Source organism: Pleurodeles waltl, chromosome 11 (genome assembly GCF_031143425.1).
Source record: "Pleurodeles waltl isolate 20211129_DDA chromosome 11, aPleWal1.hap1.20221129, whole genome shotgun sequence".
Classification (NCBI taxonomy): Eukaryota; Metazoa; Chordata; class Amphibia; order Caudata; family Salamandridae; genus Pleurodeles; species Pleurodeles waltl.
Window position 1 is genome coordinate 484,672,137 of NC_090450.1, and position 12,605 is coordinate 484,684,741.

Genomic DNA, 12,605 nt, shown 5'->3' on the forward strand with positions numbered 1-12,605 from the left:
ATGTTTTTAATGGTTTGGAAGCTGCATCAGCATATAATGATGAATCATTTATATAATCATACTTTAGGAAAATAAACAAAGAGTGATAGTTGAAAAAAGTGATGCCCAAGTGAGAAAAGAGTCACCATATCATAAAGCAATAAAGAAATCGCTTGTAGTTCTGTCATCTTTGGTGTATCTCTCAAAGAAAATTCAAAACATAATCAAGTATCACTGTCTGGCCCAGAATGCTGCTTTTATATCCAGACTTCAGAATTAAGAAATACAGCATTCCCCACTGTAGGAAGATGCTGCATGTCTACCCAGCTCTTCTATTATACTGATAAATGCTTAATTCTGGGTCAGTAATACTAATATTCGACATCCATTTGAGGCTTTAATAATTCCAACTTTTACCTCTTGCCATTCCCCTTTTCATTTTTTGTCCTGATGAGACCCTAGTATCCAACATGAGGGTCGAAACGCCATGTCAACACATTAATTAGACAAGACCTCTTTGATTATGTTTTGAATTTAATTATTTATATATAGATATCACTGAAAGAAACAAAGGTTATAGGGATGTTATCGTTAGGTTGACGTTTTGCTCATACAAAACCATAGAAATTCAGTAGTTAAAGTTATACTAAAAGTTATACCTATGTTAAGAAACTATAATTTGGATCTAAAGTTACTTAATGGCACGAGTTACAATTTCTTCAGCTTTCAACCGTGCATGGAGGGAGTGGTGGCAGGGCCTGTGGCCAACCCCCAGCATGCACACCGCACATGGCTTTTGGTCAGGTGCAGCAGATTTTGGTGTGGGAGTGGGTGGATTTTTTTCAATGGATTTTGGATCCACAGATCCCTTGCGGATTTATAGTGGGGGGTTGCACTGAGCATTGTGGTGGACTCACAGTTCTATGGATTGTGCAAATAAATTTTTTTTCCCAAGAGGGCCCCTCAGAGATCCCTCCATTTGTCCTATGGAGTCAGGATATCCTGACCCCTTATATCAATTTTTGATTGACCCCCTCCCCCCGGGCCGATGCAAGGAACAAAATGAAGGCCACCACTTTTCTCTCAAGTTGATGCCAGCCAAACAGGGTCTTACTTTTCCCCCAGATCCACAGAACTCCCGTAAGTGGAACAGAGAAGGATCCGCATCCCTAGATATCAATACTTCTCTCTCTTTTAATTACTCCAACACTACTGAAGGGATTTACACCAAATTACAAAAAGCACTCTTTCGGGACCAAGATGGAGCCTTCTGCCAAACTTTGTGTAATTAGGTTCCGCGGTTCGGGTTGTAGTCGTGTCTAAAATTCCTATGGGAAATTGCATGGGCTAAACACATTTTGCGCCAACCCATTTTTCTCGGTCACCGCTTAACAAATCACCACAAAATTTACCAAAGAGCAACAGAAGTGAGTGGAAAACTCGTTTTGAAACTTTTCTGAAGATTCATCAATCAACATTAAAGTTACAGGTAAAAAGGTTATAGGCAAAACATGTAGAAAAAGATATAGATATATGTAGCTATAGACATAAATATAGTTCTATATAGAGCTAGAGATATACATTTACATATATATTTGTAAATATGAAGGATATATTGATGCTGTTATATTTAGGTATGGTAATAAAATTGTCCTTTGCATGAAAAAAAAACTGAGAAGTTCACTGGAAAATTCCAAACGTTAAAGGGATGTTACAGTTAGGTGAACATGTCAGTTAAACCTTGCTGTTAGAAACAAACAAAACCACTAAAATCCATCAGATATAGTTGTCTTCAGTAACTGTAACTTCTGCCCTAGAGTGACTTTAACTCACACCCCTGCAATGCGCAGTATTATTATCAATTATTTAATTTCAGATGTTGCATTGATCGTATCAATTACACCATAAACTAGTCATGAGTGATGAAATATGGGAGGTAATTACAATACACAGAGAGGGCACAATCTATAGTTACTTTAGAGCATGAGTTTCACTGGTTTTGTTTGTTTATAATTGTATCTTTTAACTCACATTTCAACTAACTATACTCCTGTAACCTTTGTTTGTATCAGTGAATTTCTAAGGCTTTTTTCAAAGCAAATTAAGATATTATTACCATACCTAACAATAAAGTTACTTTAACCTTTGGTTTTTTTTTCAGTGAATTTTGAGGTTTTTCTTCAACATAAATTAACATTTAAAGACATAAACCCAACCTCTATGCAACATAAGGGCAAGCAGGGCCTCATCTGCAGCCATGTTCTGCCTTTAACACCTTGTTTGCAGCAATTCACACACAGCGTATGGGGTTCAGCCATGTGTGGTGTGGGGTTGGCCACAGGGCCAGGCCTGCTGCCAGGCCCTGCATCCATCCCTTCCACTATGATGAGCCATGAGCAGGGGCAGGGCTGGGCACACGGTGGGGGTTGGGCACAGGCCTGCACACAACCCCCGCCGGTGGGGTTTTGGGCACAAGACCTGGTACCCATCCTCCGTTAATGCTCATGGCTGACTTTTCTATGTTACAATATCAAGGGGATCACTTTAAGTAATGCAGGCTTACTGACTTTATCGAGAGGCCACAACACCGAAATATAAAAATGGGCCAATTGGCTTTAGATTGGGTCGGCATATCAAGATAAAAAAGCACCCCTATTGTCTTTGTCACAAAATCACCTATAATTACAGTTGGATGTACATTTCATTAATTCACACAGTGCAATGCTTAATAAAAGTGAATAACTGGGTAAATGGAAGTGTTAGCCACGTGGAGCGCAAACCTCACCCACCCAAAGGTGACATGCTTCATTATAGGGCCATGCTCCTTGTTCTGCCGGCACTGCAATGCCCAATGGCAACCTCTAATGGATTATTTGCCGGAGCTCCTTTTTATCACTTATCGTTTTACAAGGGTGCAACTGGAATCTTCCAATGTTGAAAGACACCAAAGACTATCTAAAAAGATTGGTAATGAGTGATGAAAATTAAACATAACTATAGAACCTCTACTGCGCTTGTGTCTTCGTTCCTGGAGTCAATGCTAAGGTTAAAAGCAAATCAGGGAATCATAGGAAAATTAGGAAAACTAATTTATGCAATACAGCATGTCACTCTCATTCCTTGAGATATATGAGGATTCAATCAATTCCAAGTATGTCCCTGTAATCCAGTCTCCTTTGAGATGAGTCTGAAAATGTTGACCTACTGGGGACATAAGGTCCCTTTTCTTGCTGGTTTTAAAATCTGTTTTTACATCAATATTTGTGTTACCAAAATATGTCTTGTGGCAGGGTTTCCCAATCATGTAAACGAAATAGTCAAACTGGCAGGTAATGTGTTTGGTTATACTGCATTTTTGTTCAGTGTGTGGCTGTTGGAAATGGCCCTTTTTGAAGTGTTATCCCCAAACCTTTTGCTTCTGACCTCCTGTTTTTGATCGCATGCTGAATTTTGTTTTGCTGGCTTTATGACTCTGGGCACATTACCACTGCTGACCAGTTCTAAATTGCAAGAGCTCTCTGTCTAAATTGTATTGGTGATTGGTTTATCCATGTTTGGCATATTTGATTTACTAGTAAAGCCCCAGTAGAGTGCACCATATGTGGCCAGGGCCTATGAATCAAATGTTACTAATGGGCCTACAGTACAAATCGTGCTACCCACACGTGTAGCCCTGTAAACATGTCTCAGACATGCCACTGCAGTTTCTGTGGGGGCAGTTTTAAAATGTCATTTCTACCTGGCAAGTGCACCCACTGACAGGCCCAAGTCTTCCATTTTACTACATGTAAGTCACCCCTAAAATAGGCCCAATGCAGCCCACTGGGTATAGTGTAGTGTATTTAAAAGGTAGAACATGTACTGTTGCATTTTACATGTGCTGATAATAAAATAGTGCTAGATTTGGGTTTTTACTGTTGAAAGGACTATCTCTCCCATAGCGTAACATGGGGATTGCCTTGAAATATCCTCTAAGTGTAATTTACCATTGGGAGCAGATACAGATTTGGAGTTTAGGGTCTCTGAACTCACATTTAAAAATACAACTTTTAGTGAGGTTTAGAACTTGGGCATTTTCTTGCTTAACCATTCTGTGCCTCTGCCAGTCTTTGGAATACAAGTCTGGGTCAAGAAGACAGTTGACCTTTTTGTGAATTCACCCACAAAGAGAGCTGAGGTGTGTTCTGTATTTCCTGAAGGGTCTTCCTGGGCTACAGTGGTTGAAGGAGCTGACACTTGCACCTGAATAGGGCTGTACCTGTTCTCAAACAAAGCAGCATCCAACCCCCTGGAGCATGTCTGGGGCCAGGCTAGGAAAAGGCCGGGTCTTGCACGCTACAGGACTTTTCTTTGAAGTTTGTCTACTTCAAACCCAGAAATGGGTAGAGGTACTGGACCTCTAACAGCACAAAGTCAGAACACTACTGTACTGAGGACATTCTGCCAGGAAGAAGAGCTGGGTGCTGTGGGAGGGACTGCTACTCTGCCATTTGTTTTGTTGTGCTAGCCTGCTGCTTGCTGCTTCTGTGCTTGGATGCAACAGACTGGACTTTGCTTTCTACATCCTGCTTTCCAAGCTTCTCCAAGGGTTGTACTGAGCTTGCCTCCTGTTGAGAAGTCTCAGAGACATCAGAGACTTCATCTGCCAGTACCTGAGCTCTTCTGCAGAGAGTCCTGACAATGCAAGTGGGGCCAACTCCAGTCCCTGGGCCCTTGGAAGTGTAAGCTGGTGACCTGAAGGAGCAAATTCATGCATCAGAACTCATAACGCGCCCAGACCTAAGTAATTTACTTACTCTGGGACTCGTTTTAGGCCAATGAATCTTTTGACCCTGATTGGAGACACCTCAAGACGAGATATCTGTTGAGCATTTCAATCAATAGATTAATAACCTCATCAATATTCACAATAACAAATCATTCAACTTAGTTAATGACATTAATAAGAATCAAACACACCGTGACCTTTCAGTCATGAATAACCACATAAACCTAGTAAGATTTAAGATATGTATTCCCTATTTGTTACACTCTACTAGCAAGTTTATTAATCTCAATACCAGAAAACACATCATCAATGTTATAATATGGCAACTTGAATAAGACTTTATCAAAGCAAAGATCATAAACATTAGAACAAAGCACGACGTCAACATGAATCAACTTTAGCAGAGTACCATTAATATGTTATTCAACAAAGCAAAGATCCAGTTATTTGTCTATTTGCAGCCAGTATTTAGCGAACTCCTCAACTAACCTCTAATTGGCATTAGCATGTTGGGCTTCATGCAAAACAATTTAGCAACATAAATTTAGAAAACATCTAACTATGGCCTCTATAAAAATATAGCACTTGGTACCTAGAAAGAAAAGGCAAACAGACAATTACAATTCATTATCATATAGTTACCCTCCGTAATGGGTCAGCATACAGAGTCAGTCTTCGTCCTCAGGACATCAGTCGATTCGCCATCAGCCAGGACAAAACAGCAAAGTTTCAGCAAGACAGAATAAGAAGGAATGCTTCCCTCATAAGAAGGAAAGTAAGTATCGGGCAAAGGGGATAGTTTAGAGAAAAAAACAAAAGTCTTTAAGAGTAACGGCAAGGTAATGGCTTCAAGGAATGGCAAAGAATGGCACGTAATGGCTCAGGAAAGAATGGCGTAGAATGGCTGATTTCTCCTTGTGACATGCCGTTATATTGATTCCAGCTAACAAGTCTCTAATTTCCAATTGGGCAATATTTGGTGCATTGTTATCTCTGTCCAATGGTCCATCGCTCACCTGACTAGAATTTTCACCTAAAACAGTTCTCACGTAGTTTATTGGCTCCTGTGATTGACATCTTCAACGGGTAGAATGTCAGGTACAAAAAGTTACACTGGTCGCTCCAGTCAGTAGGTCCATTGTCTTGTGCCAGTGCAGGCGACCTTGCACCTGTTGCGAATTACACTGCTGCATTCAGCAAGAATGTCTCCGTAAGCAAGTCGGGTCTCATGAGAAAGAATTTACTATGGTTACACACACATCTCTAGCTTTTGGAAAAGTACAGTTAAATGTCCTTCAGAGAAACAGCAAATTGCACGATAGAAAAACACATTTAACATGTGACCAGGCAGCTAGGCCCAGACCCTTGCTAACTAAGGCCCAGTGATTAATTTAGCAAAACCTTAACATATAACTCATAAAGGTAGTACAAAATCATACATTAATACATTATTAATTCATTATTAGTCCATTTCATTAATCACCGTATACATTAGTGGCCACTCCTCGTCGGCACATTTCAAATCTCGTACATTAATAGCACATTAATACGTTTTCTATGCAACTTCATTATACATTATTTTGCAAGCATTTGATGCTAATTATTGAATATAAAAGCTACACTCCAACAACACGCCACAGCTAAAAAATCAATGCAGCGCCTGCAGAATCAATGCAGCATCTGTTTCAAGCGATGCCAACTCCAGTCCCTGGGCCATTGTAAGTGTAAGCTGGTGACCTGAAGGAGAAAATCCATGCACAGTGAAAAACTGACACAATGCCTACAGAATCGACACAGCTCCTGTCTTACAGTTGAAAAAATAGATGCAGCACCTGCAGAATCAACACAAAACCAGGGCTGCATGTCTGGAAATCAACGCATCACTTTTCCTGCAAGGAAAAAATCAGCACATCACCTCTCCTGCCAGTTAGGAACCTACGCATCACCTCCCGGTGAGGAAATAATTGACCCATCACTTCGCTTTTTCAGCACCTCACCTCCCCTGTGGCCCGCATCGTCTGTGTCTTTGACGCATCATAGGCACTTTGTGCTAAAAAGATACAATCATTGATTCTTATGGGCTGATTCATTCAAAACTTTAAAAAGTGATATCTTTACTTGTGTATGGTGTATTTTGTCATTTTGGTCTTGTTTTACTCAGATAAATATGGGCTATTTCTCTCAAGTGGTGTGGAGCACTTTTGTGGTGTTTTTACTGTGTTACTGTGTTTGTGTACAAATACTTTACATATTGCCACTGAGATTAGCCTGACTGCTTGAGTCAAGCTACCAAGGGGGTGAGGAGGGATTATCTTGGCTGTGTGACTCCCTTACCCTGACTAGAGTGAGGGTCCCTACTTGGACAGGGTTCAAACCACTGCCAACTAGAGACCCAATTGCTAACAGTGGCAAATCAAAATGTTTTGTAATATTACTATAGTTACAGGTTTTTCACTTCTGGCAAGGAACAATATTCTGGTTTCCCAGTATATCTCCAGGCCATTGCCTTTTCTGAAGGTAAATGACTAGTTTCAAGTTTATTGCGTCAGTTAATTAAAACCATTGCAATTACTAAACAATTAATACATAACAAAAGTGGTTTCAAATTAAAATAGATGCAACAGAAGCTAGAAACATTAAAAGTAAAATATAGTGTTTTAAAGTTACAATAGATGCTATTATGAGTTAGAAACATTACAAGTAAGAGAAGGTAGGCACAAAATTAATTCTGGCGGTCAGCAGTTCAGCATAATATCTTCTGGGTTTAGACAGGCAATAATTGCTTGCCTGCAGGTACATATAAGTTTTTTTCCAGGAGTTTGCATCTTGCATTTTTTAGTCTAGGGCAGATGCAAACCAGGCGGATTAGGTCCTCTTTTGGCGCCTCTCAACATTTGCATGTAGTTCCTACGTTTGCCAGTCAAGGTGGTTGCCCCACTAGTGATGAGACAGATCCAAGCCTTAGGACCAGGACTTTCTGTTTTGTGACTGATAAGTAGGTGGAACCAAAGTGAGAGGGAAATTCAAGGATTTATATGTATTGATCAACATCTAGGCAGGTGAATGTTTTGCCAGGACCAGTTTATCTCAATGTGTGATTTTTCCTGCTGTATTTATTTAATATATTTTTGAAGGCAGGGTGTGGTAATGGCATGCCCCATACGGGTTGTATTTGCATACTGCTGATGTGTTTTTCTAAGCAGGTTCTACAAGGTGTCAGCGGGAAGTTTGCTATTATTGACCACTATATATTGATGATAGAGCTTTCTTTAGCGCGCTGAAACCTATAGCAACACTTAAGAAAGGCACACTGACTGGCAATGACTTGCTTGGTTAGACCAAATTGAAAACGAACCTGAGCCTGTAATGTCCTTGTGATCTTGAACACTTGCCTATATATTTTAAGCATCATTCCTTCCAGCAAGGCTATATCTCTACCTCTCAAGGTCTCACTTCCATAAGTGAGTGTTGGGATGAACTTTGTGGCTATTACTGTCAGAATCTGCATTAACATGGAACCATTCGGGTTGCTATATAACGTTCAAAACGCAGCTGTCGAGGTTTATTCTTTTCTTATTAGATCGTACGTACGTGGCAGGAAAGATCCTTTGTTGTCAACCAAGTCTCCCAAGAATTTTCAGACATACACGTGCTCAAGAAGCTGGTCATTTAGAAACCAGTTTTTAGTAGGATTGTTGGTAGTCTAGATTATCATGACTTTAGTCTTATTCCTGTTGATTTCCACCCTGTTCCTGCTGGCTTATGTAGAAAGTGCATCTATTACACTCTGCAGCCCGACCTTTGTGAAACTACAAAGAACACGTCATCTGCATACAGTAGGTGGCTTAGCCTCAGTGGACCAAGGCGAGCAGGGTGACAGTTGGTTTGATCAATGAACTTTGTTAGGTCGGATAGAAACAGGTTGAAGAGAAATGGTGCACGGAAACACAATCCTGGTTAAGGCCATGATATGTCTGTGTTTGCCTCGATTCCCGTGTTCCATTCCCTATTTTTATTTGGATCCATGTTTTGGAGCATAATTGTTGCATCCCTCCCAGGAGTGGCTGAGGGGTGCCCCAGTTGACGAGTTTTTACCATAGTTTCTCACAATCAGCACATTCAAAAGCAAACTTAAAGTCTAAAAACGTAGATGCAAAGGTTGTTTTGTCTGTTGTAATGTGTGGATGATGAGTGTCAGAACAAAGATATTTCTCCTTGCCTGATCCTGGCATGATCCCTGTTTAATTTAGAGGAATTATGTTTTTTGCGTGTGACTAGGTGGTTCATTCAGTCAGGAGAGCTGATGTGAAATACTTTGTTTCTGCATCAATAGAGCTACTGAGCAGTAGTTTTCCAGGTTTGACCTGTCTCCAACTTTAAAGATTGTATTTCAGATGGAGCCGCGCCAAACGTTTGGAATTGTGCCTGAAATTGAAACTTAATTGAATAGCTCGGAAAACGTATCCTCTAAAACTCCGAGTTTGCTTTGCAAATTGCCTGCGCTATACCGATTGGGCCAGGTGAGCCATCGCGCCTGGCTGATCTGATGATTTTTACAAGCTCCGATTTGTGAACTATAACCTGTGCCGCCAATTCCCCATCATCTCCAAGACTGCAGGGTGCGATCGATCCTCCTGTTGTTGTTTTATAGCTAGATTGTTGGCATGAAATGGCCATCGCATTGGACCGATTTCGGGGAGTACATGCGATAGCTGACCGTGTTTTGGTGAATACATAATCTAAATACGAAATCCAAATACTTTCTATTACATTGGAGTTATTTCTGTCACAGTTTGTCCTGCAATCTTGCTTATTGTTTTCCAAACCTTTTTTGAGTTGTTTTGTTTACTGCTGTGAGGTAACTTGGCCCAGAGTAACTTGGCCCAATATGCGTCCAATTGTATCTTCCTCCACTTCCATCACTACATATTATACAATGTTGCGGTCTGATTTATCATTGAGTCTAAGCATTGTCGCTTCTTGTAGCTTTAAGTGTGCAAGGTGCCAATATTTGTCATCCCTAGTGGATGATTTGAAACCCATAAACTTAACTCCACTTCTCTGTTATAGCTCCTATTTTATACAGCTATAGAAAGGTGAATACGTTGAGTGAAATAAAAATATAGTCGAGAGTAAATTGCGAATGTGGATCTATGTACGTTAAATATGGTGTATCATCGGTCCAATGCCCAGGTTTCCCGAACTGCAATAATTCCATATCGTTTCCACTGCTGAGGTGGATTATCTGCTGTACTTTTTGATTTGAGCCCAGAAATATTCCACAAGCAAACTTTTAGGGTTCCTGTGAGCAGTTTTTTTTTAATGTTTGGATAAACATACTCATGCTTTTGTACAGTAGAACACAGCAGAATAGAGCCATCCCATGTCATCATTGATTTCCTTGGGTTCCCCTGTGTCCTCTGTTTTTAAAGTTTCATTTTGCGTACAACAAGATTTTGTTGAGGATTTGCTGAGTGCCACTCTGAGGCTACAGTAAGCCTGAAGTTTCAGTTGGGGCCGACTTGTTACTGGGACCACTTCCAGTATGTGAGAATATCCCTGGCTCGTGGTTTCGGGGGAAGAGACCCTTATTCCCCATAGGTCAAAGTGGAGCTTTACTCTTAATACGGCTGCAGTTATTTCTGTAGTGGCCCATGCTAATAAAGTGGTGTCTCTTTGGTAACCTATTGTTAATGGTAAAAATTCAACAGCGATAATATCCCCTGTTTTAAATAGTGCACCAAACAGCTTCAAGATGTTCCCTCTATTTAATATATCATGAGGCCCTTTCGAGTCATAATTCAGATACAAGAGTAAAAAGATTTCTAGCTATCGGGTCAAGAATTTTCAATTCTATTAAGGACATGGAGGTGAGGATTATGCTTTCTCTTTCTTTACTGACTTAAACAGCAGCCAATCAAATACAAGTAACAGAAAAAACTACACAACCCAGGATGCCTAACATCCTGTCACATGGTCCAATCACCATCCAGGTCCTCTGCCATGAGTCCTTTGACCTATGAAGTCACTTTCTCTTTCTTTGGTCAGAACAGATAAGATCAACTTGAAAACAAAACTTCTTATGCCATCCCGAAATCCGGAGTCATGAACTTTTTCTCCTTACTGAAGATCCGAATCCTGGATAGCTCAATGCCGGAGAAATAACCGGGTAAAACGTTAAAACCAAACTTCCCTGAGGATACGAATTTCAGGAGTTCTTCTGATCAGAACCTGTAACAACAAACAGGTAGGTAATATCCCAATAAAATAGAAATGTCTCAAAACTTTGTAATTGACAATAAATGGGAGGGTTAAATGACAATATATCATAAATATGCACAATAATCGATATTCAATATTTATTGTATATATAAGGGGGGATAATCCACGCCTCCGTGTCCTTAATAGAATTGAAAATTCTTGACGCGATAGCTAGAATTTATTTTATTCTATCTCAGGACCGGAGGCTCCGATTATGCTAGTTTAAAGCTGTTCCATCACAACAGTAGTTACATCCAATACTGGTTTATGATAAAACTTACGAAAAGTATTTTCTGAAAACCAATCTGCAGCCTTCATTATGTCTTCTAATCGGGAACCTAAGGCAAACGATTTTGAAGCCATAGCCCCTCTAGCAGAATGGGCCCCAAAAACAGAGGTATCAATACCTGCTTCACTCATCAACCATCTCATCCATCTAGCTAAGGTAGCTGAGGAAACTGGTTTAAAAGGTTTTCGCAAAGCAATTAACAATTGACCTTTAACATCCTGTCGAAATTCTTCTGTGACAACTTGTTAATCCTTTAAACACTGAACAACACATAATTTCGAATTTTCAGTATAAACTGGATAGGATACTGACCTGTAATTTGTTTTAGTTCTTCTTGTCACCGAAAAGGTGACTCCTTCTGGTGAAAAGGTTCTGCCTGCTAAATCTAAAGCTCTGACGTCAGAAACTCTTTTGAAAGAGATAAGACATAAAAGCATGGTCAGCTTGGCTGAAAGCTGCTTGCCAGACAAATACCTGTTGGTAGGCCAAGAATCTAAGAATCTTAAAATAATGCTAACATCCCATAAAACAGTATATTTAGCTTGAGGGGGTTTAGATAAACGTATACCCCTCAAAAGCTTGCAAATTAGTGGATGTTCTCCAATGGGTTTACCTTTTAAATGGGAATGTCCTGCTGAAATAGCAGATCTAAAATTGTTGATCGTCCGATAAGCTAAACCAGAACTAGCTAGTTCTGCTAAAAAGTTAACAATCATACCAATATGTGCTTCCACTGGATTGGCACCCCTTCCATCATACCAACCAGACCATCTGCGCCAGGCTGAGTCATATCTCTTATGGGTACTACCCGCCCAGGCCTGTTTAATGTACTCCGCAGCTTGTTTCGAAACATCTGGGGTACTCCATCTAGACCTGAAATTAACCAGACTAGAAGAGTTAACTTCCCTGACAAGACCAGTGGATGTTGAAGGCCCTCTGGACTCAAGAGAAGATTCGGGCGAGGAGGAATCAGAAGAGGAGAGGCACAGGCTAAATGAAGAGCAATGGGGAACCAAGGCTGTGCTCTCCAAAATGGAGTCACCAGAACAATCTCTGTTTTCTGTCTCTGCACTTGAGACAAAAACCTGGCAATCATCAGAAAAGGGGGGAAGGCATAACCTCGAAAGTGGGACCAGTTCTGAAGAAAGGCATCTGTCTTTAATGCATAAGGGTCTGGGCGCCAACTGTAAAATGTTTGAATTTGGCAATTGATATCAGAGGATCCAACTTCCAGTCACTGGAGTCTGATAGGTATCTGGAGTTCCAGTCTGCTATGATGTTCTGGTCCCCAGGAAAGTACTCCGCTAT